The sequence below is a fragment of the Oncorhynchus gorbuscha genome, linkage group LG17 (assembly GCF_021184085.1).
Source record: "Oncorhynchus gorbuscha isolate QuinsamMale2020 ecotype Even-year linkage group LG17, OgorEven_v1.0, whole genome shotgun sequence".
Lineage (NCBI taxonomy): Eukaryota > Metazoa > Chordata > Actinopteri > Salmoniformes > Salmonidae > Oncorhynchus > Oncorhynchus gorbuscha.
Window position 1 is genome coordinate 10,841,470 of NC_060189.1, and position 19,282 is coordinate 10,860,751.

The following is a 19,282-nucleotide window of genomic DNA, read 5'->3' on the forward strand; positions in this document are numbered from 1 at the left end:
GTAAAGGTAGCAAGGCCTGTTGAGCAACTTGGAGTCAACGTTGAGACAACGCTGTGTGGTCATTTGTGTGTTTGCTGGGCTCCTTGTGACAAACGGACCTGATGCATTACCTGCCAGTTAAACAGAATGTCCAGTATGCCATTATTCAGCAGATCTGTTTGTGTATTCAATGACTACTGTGTGACAGCTCATGAATGTCCCATGAGCTGCCCAATACTAAGGGTTTATCCTTGAATTAGCAACATCCTTGTAGCGAAGGGTGTACTGGAATAGTCCTACTGTAGGCACGGTGGGGGCATACATTAAATCAGTATGTCTGCAGTTACCAGTGTACTGTAGCGGGGAGGGGGGGTATACATTAAATCAGTATGTCTGCAGTTACCAGTGTACTGTAGCGGGGAGGGGGGGGTCCTCCTGTTATTTCAGGCTCTCTTTCGTCTGTCTGTGATAACTTGTGTTCCTTCAATCTTTCCTCTCTTCTCACTGACATATGTTCCTTTTATATGTCACTATAGGGATGATTCCCCCTCTTCCCCACTTGAAAATCCATACCAGATATATATAGTCTTAACGGTGGATTCTTTGTGCTTAATGAAACACATGGAATGCTACTGCACAAAACCGGTTCATGTGTCAGAAGAAAGAAACAAAATATCTCCTGGTCTTCTGTGGCAACCCGTGTTTGAGAGGAGAAGTAGTGCTCGACGTAGGGCCAGAATGGAATGAATGGAGCACTGTTGTTGGGCCAGGCCAGCCAAAAACGATTGTCTGGTCATGCATGAGACAATTGCTGAGCAACGAAATGTGGTACATATCTGACCGACTTCTCAGTCCTCAGACCGCCTCTAGTCAATGGCTACATTGACAGACAGCACAATGCTGATAATTTGCCCAGATCAATTGGGCTACCTGTGTAAACACAGGTAAGATGCCTTCGTATGAGCGGTTCTTTTTACCATGATCCCATTGTCAGTTGACTACCAAGCACAACAATAGTGAAAGGATGCTATGAATCATTACTATGGTAGAATGTGAGAAAGTCATTATGGTTTGCCCTGTGTGTGTTCTCCCTCAGGTTATAGGGCTTGTGGATAGAGCTCAGTGGTGAAACCACCTGGAGACAGAGGCCTTGTTTACCAGCTTCTTAGCACCCAAATAAGCAGCAGGTAAATTGTCTGTGGCAAGACTGTACACTTAAGATTACAGTATCTACATCCTAGTTCCTGTATTTGTTCAGTGTGTGTGTGTGTTTGTCAAGACTGTCTTTCCATACCCTTACCGGATCTACATCTGTAGAGATTGTATTTTTGTGTGCGTGTGAGCACGGTGCCCAAATGTTTGTGTATTTGCACTCCTGTGCCCATATGTGTGCGGCAAATTCTTTTTTTCGTCCAGCTGCTCAGTTGGAAGAGTTGGAAGAGGAAACGCAGTGTGAATTTGGTAGGAAGGTTCCGGATTCCAAGGCTGGTTCTTACCTCTGAACCCTTTGTAAGCCTGTTTCCTGGCGGGCCTGGACAGTGTTGCACTAAAGCCGGCGTTGTGCTTCCTTCCCTATAGCCTTAGGTCAGCGAGGAGCGGCACACACACAGTACAGGGTTTCCAGGTCAAATACACACAGCCCAAAGACCACTCAGAACCCACAAGGCCTGAAAACTGTTGCAACAGTTATCCAAACCTTTTCTCATAACGTTATCGAGCTAATTTAGAAGCAAAATTCGGTTTTCCATCAATTTATTGCGAGCTATAATAAATAAATCCATTTTGCCCTTGTACATAACTCTAGATAAATCCGACAGGAGGGTTTGTGATGAAAGTTGGAGAGAGGATCTCAATCTCTGTGCAAGAAACACTTGGACGAACATAGAAAAACTACTGTTAGGAGGCTATTTTGTGGCAATTTTGCCGTTATGTGCCAGATGTTAAGACTACAAAGTACAAACTGCTATAAATGGCCTATTTGCGAGATTGACTTTTAATAGACTACTAAATCTGGGTTTATGATTGTAATTAAACGTTGCCATGGTTTGCTTAGCTAGATGCAGGTAGCCTATGTATATTATTTTATTTGTTTATTTAAAAAATACAACTGCTAATGCTATGTGTGTTTTTTTTTTCTGAAAAATAGTGGCCTATATCTAATTTCAGATAGCTTACAGTAGCCTAGGCAAGATGTAGTAGGTAAGCTGAATGACGAGGCAGCTTGCTTAGTTCAAATTGGTAGACTAATTTATCGAGGTAAGAAGTGCTTGTTTCCCAATAGCCTGCTGGAATAGGCTACTGAGGATGGATGTTATTTTAGTCACTGAATTATATATTAATAATATGTACAGTACCATTTTCAAGGCTTTTTCTTGATTTGTTTTACTGTTTTCTACATTTTAGAATTATACCTCAAAGCTAGGAAGTAACGCATGGAGTCATGTAGTAACAGAAAAGTGTTAAACAAATCAAAATATTTTAAGTGAGATTCTTCAAAATAGCCACCATTTCCCTTGATTACAGCTTTTCACACTCTTGGCATTCTCTCAACCAGATTCATGAGGTAGTCACCTGGAATGCAGTTAAATTTCATTTGTGGAATTTCTTTCCTCTTTAATACTTTTGAGCCAATCAGTTGTGACAAGGTAGGGGTGGTACACAGAAAATAGACCTATTTGGTAAAAGGTCAAGTCCATATTACGGCAAGAACAGCTCAAATAAGCAAAAAGGAATGACAGTCCCTTACTTTAAGACATGAAGGTCAGTCAATATGGAAAATTAAGACCTTTGGAAGTTTCTTCAAGGGCAGTTACAAAAACCATCAAGGGCTATGATGTAACTGGCTCGCATGAGGACCGCCACAGGAAAGGAAGACCCAGAGTTACCTCTGCCTCTAAGTTCACTAGAGTTAACTGCACCTCAGATTGCAGCACAAATAAATGTTTCACAGAGTTCAAGTAACAGACACAACTGTTCAGAGGAGACTGCGTGAATCAGGCCTTCGTGGTCGAATTGCTGCAAAGAAACCACTGCTAAACGACACCAATAAGAAAAAGACTTGATTGGGCCAAGAAACACGAGCCACTAAAATTAGACCGGTGGAAATTTGTCCTTTTGGTCTGAGTCCAAATTTGAGATGTTTGGTTCCAACCGCTGTGTCTTTGTGAGATGCAGAGTAGGTAAACAGATGATCTCCGCATGTGTGGTTCCCACCGTGAAGCATGGAGGAGGAGGTGTGGGGGTGCTTTGCTGTCTGATTCATTTAGTATTCAAGGCACACTTAACCAGCATGGCTACCACAGCATTCTGCAGCAATTACGTCATCCCATCTGGTTTGTGCTTAGTGGGAGTGTCATTTGTTTTTCAACAGGACAATGATCCAACACCTCCAGGCTGTGTAAGGGCTATTTGACCAAGAAGGAGAGTGATGGAGTGCTGCATCAGATGACCTGGCCTCCACAATCACCCAACCTCAACCCAATTTAAATGGTTTGGGATGAGTCGGACCACACAGTGAAGGAAAAGCAGCCAACAAGTGCTCAGCATATGTGGGAACTCCTTCAGGACTGTTGGAAAAGCATTCCAGGTGAAGCTGGTTATGCCAAGCGTTTGCAAAGCTGTCAAGGCAAAGGGTGACTACTTTGAGGAATCTCCAAAATAAAATATATTTTGATTTTGTTTAACTTTTTTGTTGTTGGTTACGACATGATTCCATATGTGTTATTTCATGGTTTTGATGTCTTCACTGTTATTCTACAATGTAGAAAATGGCAACCCTGGTGCAGTGGCACACAGACGCTCACACACTGAGTGCCAGCTCACACGGTTGCCCTCAATAACACCCTCCCAGTAATGTGCTCTCTCTGTAAAACTTACTCAGTACTGGGAAAAGCCACAGAAAATGTGTCACTGACTGTCCAAGTCAACTCAGGCTGCGGGCACCGTCTGCTTCAGCATGCTAATAACTTTGGATAGTATCTATGAACACTTGTCTATGGAGAGTGGTACATTTAAGCAATTTGGCAAGAGGGGGTGTGGTATATGGCCAATATAGCACGGATTAGGACTGATAAAAATACCCGTGATTTACGGTCTGATATACCACTGCTGTCAGCATTCAGGCCTCGACCTACCTGGTTTATAAAATCAAGTATCCAAAGGAGACTGTTTAAACCCATAGAGGTTTGATTAATTGCTCCTCCCATTCAGTTGTATTCTTTCTTCAGGTGTAAATTAGAACGTGGTCAATGTGGGTTGTTGTCATGGTAATGGGGGTAGACTGTATTGTTGTAAATACTGCATATACAGAAGTTTGAGAAGAGACCATATGAATATGCTGTATCATATCTCCCAGTGGTAGTGCCTAGAGCTACTGTATCCATTCCAAACATACAGCTACTGTCACTCTGAGACAATAATGAGTCAGTCAACAACCCAGACGTATTTATGGGTCTTTCTGTCTCTGTAGACTCAAGTAGCAGGCACATACACTGTAAGATGAATCCTCCACCTTCTCACTCTGTATAGTTCCATCCCTGTCCTCCGTTTATCTCCATGGGTTTATTCCTTTGTGTCTTTTTTAAATACTGCTGCATTATAAGGTAAGAGAAAGGGGAGGGGGAATGAGGCACCAGTCTCTGCTCTGTGACAAAGCTACACCGGGCGGTGTGATGTCTATTCTTCTGACTGCAGGCTGGATGTACCTCCATCCACCACCCAACCTCTTCTGTTTATCCTAAACAACATTACATTACTCCCACTCTGTTTCTCTCTCTCCTCTTATCACTTCTACTGCCTTTCTCAATTTCTCTCTTTTTTAAAATTTCTCTGCCACCCCCACTCTGTGTCTCTAGCTTGTGATGATGATTATGATGATAAGTGCTGGAGAGTGCTGCATTTCAGCTGCATTGTTCCGGTCTGGCAAAGCCCTACTCATTATTCTGTGGACTCTCTCTCTCTCTCTCTCTCTCTCTCGTCTCTCTCTCTCTCCGGCTCTCTCTCTCGCTCTCTCTCTCTCTCTCTCTCTCTCTCTCTCTCTCTCTCTCTCTCTCTCTCTCTCTCTCTCTCTCTCTCTCTCATACCCTGTCTCTCTCATACCCCGTCTCTCTCATACCCCGTCTCTCCAACTTAGTTACTCATCCCTCTCTCAGCCTCTCACACAAGAGACGCAGTGAATCTGAAGCTCCCACAGTGCCGTCTTGCAGCCGCTGTGGGTATCTAATGCCAACACTCTCGCTGCCAGGCTGTGCCAACCGGAGAGGGCTGGCATCCAGATGGACTGACGGGAGGGAGGGAGAGAGGATGCCCGAGGGCATCTGTTCTGGCTGTTGCTGACACACGAGGGCACACTCACAGACATGCATACTTACCGTCTACTTGAGAGACACACACACACCTTCTCAACAGTTGTGCACTGTACTACACTCATGACATGCCCCACAAATGTTCCATAAGAATTCAATCTGGACATTGGTCCCAATCGCCATCTCACTGGGCTCCTACTAGCAGGGGTGGGATATTCCAGTCCCCGGGGGTCTGATTGGTGTCACAGTTTTGCCCCAGCTAACACACCTGACTCCAATCATCACCTAATCATGATCTTCAGTTTAGAATGGAATTTGATTTAATCAGCTGTGTTTTGTTAGGTATGGAGGAAGTGTGCCACCAATCAGGCCCCTGAGGACTGGAGTTGCCCACCCCTGTTCGAGGGTCCTCTCACTGTCCTATTGTATTGTCCCTGGCTCATGTATTGTGCCGTGACCTTGAACTGGTGGAGTGCTGTTGGGCCTTGGTGCCAGTGTGCATACCCTCCCGGTTTTCTCTGACCTTGAAAGTGGATGGTAGTTAATAGAGGAGAGAGCAGAGATCATTCTTGGATATGGAAAACCAATGGACCGGCTCAGTTTAAGGAATGTATTTATTTGACAGGGACAGTGGACATTCATCAACAGCATTTGTCTTCGCATTAAGTCCAGGATACTAAGTACCAGTTAGTATTGTTATAGCCCACTTAATTATTTTTTTACATTTACAATTGGTTTGGAGTTCATGTTTTATGTGAAAATGCTTGTGTATTTCATTATAGTGGATTTATGCTCAATCCTGTAAGAGACGTGTAATTTTGGAGCTGTGAGTTAGTATCTAGTCTGATTCTATGAGACCTAATGGTATGGAGCTGTGAGTTAGTATCTAGTCTGATTCTATGAGACCTAATGGTATGGAGCTGTGAGTTAGTATCTAGTCTGATTTCTATGAGATCTAATGGTATGGAGCTGTGAGTTAGTATCTAGTCTGATTCAATGAGACCTAATGGTATGGATGAGTTTCAGTGCATGCTGTAGCTTGGAGCTTGGCATGTTCATGTATGTGTGTTAATGGTTGTCGGGCAGTCTGTGTGGGGGTAGAGACTGAGTCATAGTTCTAGAGTCTGTTCTACCCCTCACAGACTCTAGAGACTGAGTTATACAGTAGTTCTAGAGAAGGGGGGGAGAGAGGGGAAGTACTCCCGATTGCTTGCTGCTGACAAAAGTAAACAGTAGGTTGGAGTGGGACACAGTGTCTCTGTGTGTGTGTGTGTTTACAAACGATCATGTGCATGTATTAGAATGTGCATTATATACAGTCTGTTCCTAGCATCTGTACAATGTGCTCAGACAAGTAGCCAAATGTGAGTGACGCAGGACAGGAACATGCTCTGTCTCCCTCCCTCTGCCCATCTGTTCCCACTCAGTGAACCTGCCTGTTGCCTAAGCCCTTCTCTTTTATCTGCCCAAGGCTGCCGGTTTCTGATGACATCATTACTTAGTGAAGGGGAGGGGCGGGACTCACAATGGCTGGCCCATGTCTTTCACAACAGGACTTCCCTCTGATCAACACACTCACGCACCTACATTCCCAACGCGTAAATAACCTTTTATTTAACTAGGCAAGTAAGTTCAGAACAAATTCTTATATATAAAGACGGCCTACCCCGGCCAAACCCGGATGACGCTGAGCCCTGTGGGCGAGTAATAAAAAGGTATCTTTATTACTCTGATCATCCTCATTTTGTTACAAAGGCTACACACACAAAGGGGCCCTTCTCTAATGAATCATCACACTTCTTCCTTCTCGTAATCCATGACCACGTTTACGTGCACACACATTTTCCATTATTATTCAGGATACTCAAGTATTCTGTGTTTGAGTTGAGGCGTGAACATCCTGTCCTGTTTACAATAACCTGAGAAAGGCTTGTATCCCGGTTATGAGAAATCTGGATAAGATGCCTGGGATATGCTGATCTTAGACGGGATGCTGTGGCAGGTAAACATCCCGTTTACTGTTGTTTTCTACGGTCTGCTCAGGCTCGGTTTCCCATATCATGGGTGTTGTATGACGTTTTCATCTGAATGTCAAACAAATCACATCAAAAAGTAGGCTACCTGCGCAGTTTCATCCACATTAGTTCCATAATTCATTTTCTTGATACTCCATACTGGAACATATAGCCTACTGGCTACTTTCACCTGCTAACTTTCTGCTTATAATTTCTGACATTTGGTAGGCTATTTGTTTGTCAACTATAGTTGCATACATGCAGCTTCTCTTCGGTCATACCTTGTTGTCCCAGAAGACTAAACAATGTAGTGCTCACCAGAATAATGTCTTACGTTGATAGAATGAATTAGCAATGTAGTTACAACTATTAAAGTTGTCTGTTATTTAGAGACCGGGGAGACAACTCAAACTGTTTGACCAGTTTTAAGGAAATTAAAAGCTGAGAATTATGAAACGTTTCTGAAAAGACGACTTCGTCTTTGGGTGTATATTTTATGTGGTTGAAATACTGTCTGCTCAGCGTCTTGCGTCAGTGTCAAAGATAACACATTACACTAGGATTGGGTGGTATTCAGAGTTTCATATCATACTGTTTTTCTCTCATCTTGGGATTTACTGTGTTACCGGTTAAGTACACAAGGGGTGTAAAAAAACAAACAGAAAAAAGGTCCCTTGTGTGTCGATTTACCAGAATGCTAACAAAATTAGCACAAGTAATAGCACATTTTTATGGAAACTGCTAGCTAAAACACGCAAACGAAAATAAACAAATACCAAAGGCAGGCAATCCAGCTCAGGAAGTTAAACATATACAGTAGCAGTCAAACGTTTGGATACACCTACTCATTCAAGGGTTTTTCTTTTTACTATTTTCTACATTGTAGAATAATAGTGAAGACCATCAACACTTTGAAATGACACATGAAATCATGTAGTAACCAAAAATGTGTTAAATAAAAATCTAATTCATATTTTTGATTATTCAAAGTAGCCACCCTTTTGCCTTGATGACAGCTGTGCACACTCTTGACATTCTCTCAACCAGCTTCACCTGTAATGCTTTTCTAACAGCCTTGATTCTGTTCCCACATATGCTGAGCACTTGTTGGCTGCTTTTCCTTCAATCTGTGGTCCAACTCATCCCAAACCATCTCAATTGGGTTGAGGTCGGATGATTGTGGAGGCCAGGTCATCTGATGCCGCAATCCATCACTATCCTTCTTGGTCAAATAGTCCTTACACAGCCTGGAGGTGTGTTGGATCATTGTCCTGTTGAAAAACAACAAATGATAGCGCAAATCAGATGGGATGGCGTATCGCTGCAGAATGCTATGGTAGCCATGCTGGTTAAGTGTGCCTTGAATTAGAAATAAATCACTGACCGTGTCACCAGCAAAGCACCATCACACCTCCTCAACCACGCTTCATGGTGGGAACCACACATCCGTTCACCTACTCTGCGTCTCACAAAGCCATGGCGATTGGAACGAAAAATCTCAGTTGGACTCATCAGACCAAAGGACAGATTTCCACCGGTCTAGTGTCCATTGCTCGTGTTTCTTGGCCCAAGCAAGTCTCTTGTTCTTATTGGTGTCCTTTTATTAATGGTTTCTTTGCAGTAATTTGAAGGCCTGATTCACTCGGTCTCCTCCGAACTGTTGATGTGTCTGTTACTTGAACTCTGAATCATTTATTTGTGTTGCAATTTCTGAGGCTGGTAACTCTAATGAACGTATCCTCTGCAGCAGAGGTAACTCTGGGCCTTCCTTTCCTGTGGTGGTCCTCATGAGAGCCAATATCATCACAGTGCTTGATGGTTTTTGCGACTGCACTTGAAGAAACTTACAAAGTTCTTGAAATGTTCCTAATTGACTGACCTTCATGTCTAAAATGAATGATGCTGTCGTTTCTCTTTGGTTATTTGAGCTGTTCTTGCCATAATATGGACATAGCCCTATTTGTTAAAAGACCATCTTCTGTATACCAACCCTACCTTGTCTCAACACAACTGATTTGGCTTAAACGCATTAAGGAAATGCCACAAATGAACTTTTAACAAGGCACACCTGTTAATTGAAATGCATTCCAGGTGACAACCTCGTGAAGCTGGTTGAGAGAATGTCAAGTGTGCAAAGCTGTCAAGATAAATGGTGGCTACTTTGAAGAATATAACATTTCAAATGTATTTTGGTTTGTTTAGCGCTTTTTCGTTACTACATCATTCCACATGTGTTGATGTCTTCATTGTAGAATATCAATGTAGGAAATAGTAAAAATAAAAACCCTTGAATTAGTTGGTGTGTCCAAACTTTTAACTGGTACTGTATATACAGTGCATTCAGAAAGTATTCAGACCCCTTCACTTTTTCTTTATTTTGTTACATTACAGCCTTATTCTAAAATAGATTTTTTTATTTTTTTTTTATCCTCAATCGACACCCAATACCCCATAATGACAAAGCAAAAACAGGGTTTTAGACATTTTTGCAAATGTTTTAAAACAAACTTGTGAAATTTACATAAGCATTCAGACTTTTTACTCAGTACTTTGTGGAAGCACCTGAGGCAGTGATTACAGCCTCGAGTCTTTTTGGATATGACGTTACAAGCTTGGCACACCTGTATTTGGGGAGATTCTCCCATTCTTCTCTGCAGATCCTCTCAAGTTCTGTCACGATTGATGGGGAGCGTCGCTGCACCGGTATTTTCAGGTCTCTCCAGAGATGTTCAATCGGGTTCAAGTCTGGGCTCTGACTGGGCCACTCAAGAACATTGAATACCGAAGCCACTCCTGCTTTGTCTTAGCTGTGTGCTTAGGGTCGTTGTCCTGTTGGAAGGTGAACCTTCACCCCAATCTGAGGTCCTGAGTGCTCTGGAGCATGTTTTTATCAAGGATCACTCTGTACTTTGCTCTGTCCATCTTTCCCTCTCCTGCCTAGACTCCCAGTTCCTGCCGCTGAAAAACATTTCCACAACACCATGCTGCCACCACCATGCTTCACCATTGGGATGGTATTTGCCAAGTGATGAGCGGTGCTAGGTTTACTCCAGATGTGATGCTTGGCATTCAGGCCAGAGTTCAATCTTGGTTTTGTCAGACCAGAGAATCTTGTTTCTCATGGTCTGAGAGTCCTTTAGGTGCCTTTTTGACAAACTCCAAGCGGGCTATCTTGTGCCTTTTTTACTGAGTAATGGCTTCCGTCTTACGACTCTACCATAAAGGCCTGATTGGTGGAGTGCTTCAGAGATGGTTTTCTTTCTGGAAGGTTCTCTCATCTCCACAGAGGAACTTTGGAGCTCTGGCAGAGTAACCGTCGGGTTCTTGGTCAACTCTCTGACCAAGGCCTTTCTCCCCCCGATTGCTCAGTTTGGCTGGGCGGCCAGCTCTAGGAAGAGTCTTGGTGGTTCTAAACGTCTTCCATTGAAGAATGATGGAGAACACTGTGTACTTGTTACCCTTCCCCACATCTGTACCTCGACACGTAGATTCCAAGTTGTGGAAACATCTCAAGGATGATCAACGGAAACGGGATGCACCTGAACTAAATTTCAAATCTCATAGCAAAGGGTCTGAATACTTATGTGAATAAGGTATTTCTGTTAATTATTATAATTTTTTATTATTTTTAACATTTGTAAAAATTCTAAATACCAGTTTTCGCTTTGTCATTATGGGGTATCATGTGTACATAATTTTAGAATAAGGCTGTAATGTAACAGTGTGTGTGTTTGTGTGGGGTTCTTAATACTTTCCAAATGCACTGTACAGTAGGTAGGAGCTTATTAATGCTATTTTTGGTGAGTTTGGACATCTACAAGCAAAAGGTAAATGAGACATTGTGCATTGAGACGGCAGGGTTAGAGCGCTAGACTAGTAACCGGAAGGTTGCAAGTTCAAACCCCCGAGCCGACAAGGTACACATCTGTCGTTCTGCCCCTGAACAAGCAGTTAACCCACTGTTCCTAGGCCGTCATTAAAAATAAGAATTTGTTCTTAACTGACTTGCCTGGTTAAATAAAGGTAAAATAAAAAAAATAAAAAATGCACAACATTTTGACGCATGCTTCTCTTAAGGAAGAACAGTACTGACTGGAGCAGCATGTGTACACGCTGTGTCTGTTTGGAGTCTGACTCTATGGGCAACAGGCCTGCCTGCTTTGCTCAAGGGGGGCTTTAGCCTACAGATAAAGCTCTTTGGATGAGTTAACTTCTCAAACATGGCAGAAAGTTAATATAATGCCCCGTCATCTTATTAATTCAGCCACTTACTTAGATAACTAGCAAGTTACATTGCAAGTTAATTTACTTGTGTGGCTGCTAGCCAAAGAGCATTGCGCTTCTATTTTCAGCTGAACGTGCTGCACTAATGTATTTTCTGTGTAGGAAAACTATATTTGCATGTTCTCTATTGAATACAATTATTGACATTCAATATAAAATGTAACCGGAGTCAATACACAACTGGACTCACCTGCTCCTGCTTTCTCACCAATTATAAACATGAGACTGGCTCAGCCATTTGGGGAACTACAGTAAGCTTCATAATGTAAAATGTGACATGTGAAGTGAGGAACAAGATCTGCGTTGTCTCCTAACATATTGCACAAGTTGCAGGTATAGCGGCAGGGTAGCCTAGTGGTTAGAGCGTTGGACTAGTAACCGGAAGGTTGCAAGTTCAAACCCCCGAGCTGACGAGGCAAAAATCTGTTCTGCCCCTGAACAGACAGTTAACCCACTGTTACTAAGCTGTCATTGAAAATAAGAATTTGTTCTTAACTGACTTGCCTAGTTAAATAAATAAAGGTCAATAAATAAAAGAAAAAAGAAAAGTAGATTACAAATATAAAAATGTATTGGAAAACTTAAAAAAAAATGTTCAGCCTTTTTGACATTTAAAAACCAAACATCCCGTGGCTATTTCCAAATACCCCGGTATACAGTATAGAACCCAAGCCTACATTACACACACTTGTATTTTTTCAAGAGATGCTGAAAGAAAGAAATCATATTTTTCCACTCCTGTTCACAAGACAAAATTAACGTCTGTATAATTCTACTGCGAGAAATACATTACATTTACATTTAAGTCATTTAGCAGACGCTCTTATCCAGAGCGACTTACAAATACATAATTCTGCAGGAGTTCATATTACACGATGCTACAAGGGGAAAGGTTATAGGCCTACAGTCTGGCCAGATTTCAGTTACTATTCCATTTCACCCATATGAACGTCCATGAGGAATATTATGTTTTCATGGATACAGGGAAACTCGTGAGCAGGATATCAAAGATGCATGTAAACATCGTTTCCCAAAATAACACCTTAAGCGGGATATGAGCTACTATCCAGAATACTGTGCACATGTAAACGTGGTCAATGCGTCTGTCCATAACTCCAACCTGAGGACAAGGGCCTAGGAATTGTGTGGTGTTTAAATTGTCTTTCACTGGCCCTTCAACCCCAGACAGTGTTAGAGTTGTAGAGTTGGGCACTAACACCATGTCACCCTGCACAGCACTGTGAATAAGTCTAGGGTTAATTCAGATTTAAGCACGGACCCTTACTGCACCCCAGACAAAGTGTGCTGGTACGTACAGCTTGTCCTATCCCACATACTAATTAAGTGTTTACTTTGTTAATATTACACTAAAGGGCCGATGCTGAAGTCACTCACTCCAGTTGCTGTTCGTTTTTTCAGCCCAATTCCACCGGACAGTTAAACTTTTTTGAGCACCTTGGCTGTCATTTCAGACATTGTTAAAGTATGGGGGGACAAATATTTTGAATTGCAGCTGCGAGGCCCTGGAAAACGGTGGCCATTGTTGTCGCTGGAGGTAGCTGTGAACACATCCCATTAGAGACTACAGCCATGACCGCTCGTACGGACCGCAGTTGCTCGCAGACTGCTGTGACTGGCGTGCGAACAGGAGGAGTAGTGGTCGTGTCAGTGGTATTCATATCCTCCCCCTCCCCACTTGATCAAGATCAGATCTCCATATCTCTTCCCAGTTTTTTCCCTAAGGTATGGAGTAGCCCGACAAATAGTCTACTGTTTCAATTTAGTTTATTGTGGCACAAACCTAAGAAAAAAAGGTTGTGTTCTGTCAAGGTAACATTGATTCCCTGTTGAGAAACTATATATAGAATTGCAAGAAAATAGTTTTAGAAATGCAAACATTTTCATTAGCTTTAATAAACTTCCATCTGTTTTTATTTTATTGTTTTGGAGCGGAATGATGCGCTCCACTACCTATTGATCAGCAGACAAAAACCAGCAGTAGCCTACCAGTATGCAAATTAGGGAGCCAAATGAACTGCTCTCTCACCAATGCGGTTACCGGCATTGACCTCACTGATGCGGTTGCCGGCATTGACCTCTCCGATGCGGCTGCCGGCATTGACCTCACCGATGCGGCTGCCGGCATTGACCTCAACGATGCGGCTGCCGGCATTGACCTCAACGATGCGGCTGCCGGCATTGACCTCAACGATGCGGCTGCCGGCATTGACCTCAACGATGCGGCTGCCGGCATTGACCTCAACGATGCGGCTGCCGGCATTGACCTCAACGATGCGGCTGCCGGCATTGACCTCAACGATGCGGCTGCCGGCATTGACCTCACCGATGCGGCTGCCGGCATTGACCTCACCGATGCGGCTGCCGGCATTGACCTCACCGATGCGGCTGCCGGCATTGACCTCACCGATGCGGCTGCCGGCATTGACCTCACCGATCCGTTCGCCGGCATTGACCTCACCGATCCGTTCGCCGGCATTGACCTCACCGATCCGTTCGCCGGCATTGACCTCACCGATCCGTTCGCCGGCATTGACCTCACAGATCCGTTCAACTCATGACGAGTCACTGGCCAAGTCGTGACAGGAGCTTAGGAAAATACTAACGAGATTTTGGTTGTTCCGATGCGATACCATGGTTATATAAGTATGTTGTAAGATCTATGAATGACAAAGGGAAAGGAGATTGACTTTATTCCGTCATTTCGACACCTTTTATGAACTAGTCAACACTTGCTGTTTACTGTGCTTTGACTATGCGCCCCAACTCCTTTACTGGCTATATGAAACACGTGAATGAAAATAAATGAATGTGCCACACAACAAAAATGATATGGATTTCAACTCATCGGTACCACTTACATTACATGACAAAGAATCATTATGCGCTCCGCCGTGAAAATGCATCTTACTGCAGCCAACCACAGCACACACAAATAACATAGGTACCTGGAGGCGGACAGGCGGTCGACTGACAAACCAGCAGTTTCCTTGTCTTTGCTTGTTTTTAGACTGACAGGTGCCTTTCCTATCAATAGATCACGAGAAGATTCATATCTTAGCGGGAGAAAGCTACACAGACTTCTCACTAGCGTATTGACACTTGAAATGAAAACAAGCCTAGGAAAAGGCGCTTAGAGAGAACAATACTTTCTTCCTCTATGGTCTTCACTGCCAGAGGGCTAGCTAGCAACAGGATAATGTTTTGGTTCTGTCCTTTGATGGCTAATATTGTTTCTGTTCAGTTGCCAGCCGTGCTGCTAGGGACTGAGTTATATTGGTGCTGTTTTAAAGTCATGTCCCTGATCAGGTAGTACATTTCAGAGGGATAGAATAATCTCTAGCATGAAAGCTGACGTGGCTCTTGTTATAAGTCCCGTTTAAACCCCTCTCCAAAGCTCCCCTGAAGATACTCTCTGTTTTCATCTCTTGCTTTCTCTTACCTGCCTCTATCGCTCACTCTCCTGCCTTTACTCACTCTCTGTCTGTCTGTCTGTCTGTCTGTCTGTCTGTCTGTCTGTCTGTCTGTCTGTCTGTCTGTCTGTCTGTCTGTCTGTCTGTCTGTCTGTCTGTCTGTCTGTCTGTCTGTCTGTCTGTCTGTCTGTCTGTCTGTCTGTCTGTCTGTCTGTCTGTCTGTCTGTCTGTCTGTCTGTCTGTCTGTCTGTCTGTCTGTCTGTCTGTCTGTCTGTCTGTCTGTCTGTCTGTCTGTCTGTCTGTATTCTCTCTGTCTGTCTGTATTCTCTCTGTCTGTCTGTATTCTCTCTGTCTGTCTGTATTCTCTCTGTCTGTATTCTCTCTGTCTGTATTCTGTCTGTCTGTATTCTCTCTGTGTCTGTGTCTGTGTCTGTCTGTCTCTGTGTCTGTGTCTGTGTCTGTCTGTGTCTGTGTCTGTGTCTGTCTGTGTCTGTGTCTGTGTCTGTGTCTGTCTGTCTCTGTGTCTGTGTCTGTCTCTGTCTCTGTGTCTGTGTCTGTCTGTCTCTGTGTCTGTCTCTGTGTCTGTCTCTGTGTCTGTCTCTGTGTCTGTCTCTGTGTCTGTCTGTCTCTGTGTCTGTCTCTGTGTCTGTCTGTCTCTGTGTCTGTCTCTGTGTCTGTCTGTCTCTGTGTCTGTCTCTGTGTCTGTCTCTGTGTCTGTCTGTCTCTGTGTCTGTCTCTGTGTCTGTCTCTGTGTCTGTCTGTCTCTGTGTCTGTCTGTCTCTGTGTCTGTCTCTGTCTCTGTGTCTGTCTGTCTCTGTGTCTGTCTCTGTCTCTGTGTCTGTGTCTGTCTCTGTCTCTGTCTCTGTGTCTGTGTCTGTCTCTGTCTCTGTCTCTGTCTCTGTCTGTCTGTATTGTCTCTGTGTCTGTCTGTCTCTGTCTGTATTGTCTCTGTCTCTGTGTCTGTCTCTGTCTGTATTGTCTCTGTCTCTGTGTCTGTCTGTCTCTGTCTCTGTGTCTGTCTCTGTCTCTGTGTCTGTCTGTCTCTGTCTCTGTGTCTGTCTCTGTCTCTGTGTCTGTCTGTCTCTGTCTCTGTGTCTGTCTCTGTCTCTGTGTCTGTCTGTCTCTGTCTCTGTGTCTGTCTCTGTCTCTGTGTCTGTCTGTATTCTCTCTGTGTCTGTCTCTGTGTCTGTCTCTGTGTCTGTCTCTGTGTCTGTCTCTGTGTCTGTCTGTATTCTCTCTGTGTCTGTCTCTGTGTCTGTCTCTGTGTCTGTCTCTGTCTCTGTCTCTGTCTCTGTCTCTGTCTCTGTCTCTGTGTCTGTCTGTCTCTGTCTCTGTGTCTGTCTGTATTCTCTCTGTGTCTGTCTCTGTGTCTGTCTGTCTCTGTCTCTGTGTCTGTCTGTCTCTGTCTCTGTGTCTGTCTGTATTCTCTCTGTGTCTGTCTCTGTGTCTGTCTCTGTGTCTGTCTCTGTCTCTGTCTCTGTCTCTGTCTCTGTGTCTGTCTCTGTGTCTGTCTCTGTGTCTGTCTGTATTCTCTCTGTCTCTGTGTCTGTCTGTCTCTGTCTCTGTGTCTGTCTGTATTCTCTCTGTGTCTGTCTCTGTGTCTGTCTCTGTGTCTGTCTCTGTGTCTGTCTGTCTCTGTGTCTGTCTCTGTCTGTATTGTCTCTGTCTGTCTCTGTCTGTATTGTCTCTGTCTCTGTCTCTGTGTCTGTCTCTGTGTCTGTCTCTGTGTCTGTCTGTCTCTGTGTCTGTCTCTGTCTGTATTGTCTCTGTCTCTGTCTCTGTCTCTGTCTCTGTCTCTGTCTCTGTCTCTGTGTCTGTCTGTATTGTCTCTGTCTCTGTCTCTGTCTGTATTGTCTCTGTCTCTGTCTCTGTCTCTGTCTCTGTCTCTGTCTCTGTCTCTGTCTCTGTCTCTGTCTCTGTCTCTGTCTCTGTCTCTGTCTCTGTCTCTGTCTCTGTCTCTGTCTCTGTGTCTGTCTGTATTGTCTCTGTCTCTGTCTCTGTCTCTGTCTGTATTGTCTCTGTCTCTGTCTCTGTCTCTGTCTCTGTCTCTGTCTCTGTGTCTGTCTCTGTCTGTATTGTCTCTGTCTCTGTCTCTGTCTGTGTCTGTCTCTGTCTGTATTCTCTCTGTCTCTGTCTCTGTCTGTGTCTGTCTCTGTCTGTATTCTCTCTGTCTCTGTCTCTGTCTCTGTGTCTGTCTCTGTCTGTATTCTCTCTGTCTCTGTCTCTGTCTCTGTGTCTGTCTCTGTCTGTATTCTCTCTGTCTCTGTCTCTGTGTCTGTGTCTGTCTCTGTCTGTATTCTCTCTGTCTCTGTCTCTGTCTCTGTCTCTGTGTCTGTCTCTGTCTGTATTCTCTCTGTCTCTGTCTCTGTCTCTGTCTCTGTGTCTGTCTCTGTCTGTATTCTCTCTGTCTCTGTCTCTGTCTCTGTCTCTGTGTCTGTCTCTGTCTGTATTCTCTCTGTCTCTGTCTCTGTCTCTGTCTCTGTGTCTGTCTCTGTCTGTATTCTCTCTGTCTCTGTCTCTGTCTCTGTCTCTGTGTCTGTCTCTGTCTGTATTCTCTCTGTCTCTGTCTCTGTCTCTGTCTCTGTCTGTCTCTGTCTGTATTCTCTCTGTCTCTGTCTCTGTCTCTGTCTCTGTCTGTCTCTGTCTGTATTCTCTCTGTCTCTGTCTCTGTCTCTGTCTCTGTCTGTCTCTGTCTGTATTCTCTCTGTCTCTGTCTCTGTCTCTGTCTCTGTCTCTGTCTCTGTCTCTGTGTATTCTCTCTGTGTATTCTCTCTGTCTCTGTCTCTGTCTCTGTGTATTCTCTCTGTGTATTCTCTCTGTCTCTGTCTCTGTCTCTGTGTATTCTCTCTGTCTCTGTCTCTGTCTCTGTGTATTCTCTCTGTCTCTGTCTCTGTCTCTGTCTCTGTCTCTGTGTATTCTCTCTGTCTCTGTCTCTGTGTATTCTCTCTGTCTCTGTCTCTGTGTATTCTCTCTGTCTCTGTCTCTGTGTATTCTCTCTGTCTCTGTCTCTGTGTATTCTCTCTGTCTCTGTCTCTGTGTATTCTCTCTGTCTCTGTCTCTGTGTATTCTCTCTGTCTCTGTGTATTCTCTCTGTCTCTGTGTATTCTCTCTGTCTCTGTGTCTGTGTATTCTCTCTGTCTCTGTGTCTGTGTATTCTCTCTGTCTCTGTGTCTGTGTATTCTCTCTGTCTCTGTGTCTGTGTATTCTCTCTGTCTCTGTCTGTCTCTGTCTGTATTCTGTCTGTATTCTCTCTGTCTCTGTCTGTATTCTCTCTGTCTCTGTCTCTGTGTCTGTCTGTCTCTGTCTGTATTCTCTCTGTGTCTGTCTCTGTGTCTGTCTCTGTGTCTGTCTGTCTCTGTCTGTATTCTCTCTGTGTCTGTCTCTGTGTCTGTCTCTGTGTCTGTCTGTCTCTGTCTGTATTCTCTCTGTCTCTGTCTCTGTCTCTGTGTCTGTCTCTGTGTCTGTCTGTCTCTGTCTGTATTCTCTCTGTCTCTGTCTCTGTCTCTGTCTCTGTCTCTGTGTCTGTCTGTCTCTGTCTGTATTCTCTCTGTCTCTGTCTCTGTGTCTGTCTCTGTGTCTGTCTGTCTCTGTCTGTATTCTCTCTGTCTCTGTCTCTGTCTCTGTGTCTGTCTCTGTGTCTGTCTGTCTCTGTCTGTATTCTCTCTGTCTCTGTCTCTGTCTCTGTGTCTGTCTCTGTCTCTGTCTGTCTCTGTCTGTATTCTCTCTGTCTCTGTCTCTGTCTCTGTGTCTGTCTCTGTCTCTGTCTGTATTCTCTCTGTCTCTGTCTCTGTGTCTGTCTGTCTCTGTCTGTATTCTCTCTGTCTCTGTCTCTGTCTCTGTGTCTGTCTCTGTCTCTGTCTGTCTCTGTCTGTATTCTCTCTGTCTCTGTCTCTGTCTCTGTGTCTGTCTCTGTCTCTGTCTGTATTCTCTCTGTCTCTGTCTCTGTGTCTGTCTGTCTCTGTCTGTATTCTCTCTGTCTCTGTCTCTGTCTCTGTGTCTGTCTGTCTCTGTCTGTATTCTCTCTGTCTCTGTCTCTGTCTCTGTCTGTATTCTCTCTGTCTCTGTCTCTGTGTCTGTCTGTCTCTGTCTGTATTCTCTCTGTCTCTGTCTCTGTGTCTGTCTGTCTCTGTCTGTATTCTCTCTGTCTCTGTCTCTGTGTCTGTCTGTCTCTGTCTGTATTCTCTCTGTCTCTGTCTCTGTGTCTGTCTGTCTCTGTCTGTATTCTCTCTGTCTCTGTCTCTGTGTCTGTCTGTCTCTGTCTGTATTCTCT

The 19,282-nt window shown here is 44.0% G+C and overlaps 1 protein-coding gene across 2 annotated transcripts in view; it reads left to right on the plus strand.

Moving 5' to 3' along the window:
- LOC124002142 (leucine zipper protein 1-like) overlaps window positions 1-19,282 on the plus strand; it is a 75,303-nt gene that overhangs the window by 23,382 nt on the left and 32,639 nt on the right. Inside the window, exon 2 of one of the 2 annotated variants that reach the window (XM_046309450.1) lies at window positions 1,076-1,166. The exons of the other annotated variant lie outside the window; for it this stretch is intronic. The gene's annotated coding sequence lies outside the window, so the exon portion shown is untranslated. The remainder of the gene's footprint in view (window positions 1-1,075; window positions 1,167-19,282) is intronic. 2 annotated transcript variants of the gene reach the window in all.